This window comes from Phalaenopsis equestris, unplaced genomic scaffold, assembly GCF_001263595.1.
Source record: "Phalaenopsis equestris unplaced genomic scaffold, ASM126359v1 Scaffold230229, whole genome shotgun sequence".
Lineage (NCBI taxonomy): Eukaryota > Viridiplantae > Streptophyta > Magnoliopsida > Asparagales > Orchidaceae > Phalaenopsis > Phalaenopsis equestris.
The window spans coordinates 1-729 of record NW_018248201.1 but is presented as its reverse complement, the minus strand read 5'-3'; positions in this window follow the sequence as shown (position 1 = coordinate 729).

Below are 729 nucleotides of genomic sequence, written 5' to 3'. Positions count from 1 at the left end.
CAGACATCAAAAAGACTATCTAGCACCCTAAATCCTAGCCTAGCACGCCATCTACCGAGAAAGTGCATCGACCTAGTATATAAGTGAGGGGTAAGTCTGAGTATAGCATGACTTTGACGGGGTCTTCATATCAGCCACATCCTAAAGATCTAAAGGATCTAAAGTGTGTCACAAAGAGCGGTGACACAAGTTAGACTAGGGGTTCCTAATAACACCCCGGTAGGCCTAACCCCATGTGCAACGGAAGGGGGCCCCCCTCGGCGAGTAGTAGAGTGACGGGTCGAAGCCCACGTCCTACTACGACGACCTCGAGGGTGAGGGAAGCAAAGGAGTTCTCTCACGGTCCGCTCAGACGTCTCAGAAATCTGGGTGAGGAGCTCCCTCTCAGAAATGGGCCCATTTCCCCTCAAAGAGGAAACAACCCCCACAATTTTCTTAGATAACAGGCTTGTGGTAGCCTTATCAATATAGACAGCAGGTCTGAGACAGCCTGCACCACCACGAGGAGAATGAACTTTCCTAGCGATCCTAGCAGGGACATAGTCTTGACAACCAAAAAGCACAGAAAAGGGGTTCTGATCCGTAGGACTCGGAGACTCTTCGTGAATCGGAACTGAAATAGTAGAAGTAAATGCCTGCTATTGGGCTCTAAGAAACCTGTTCCAGTTTCTCCGGGCCTTCCTACCCAACTGTTGCCTCATTTTTGGTTGAGGTCTAGAAAACTTCTTT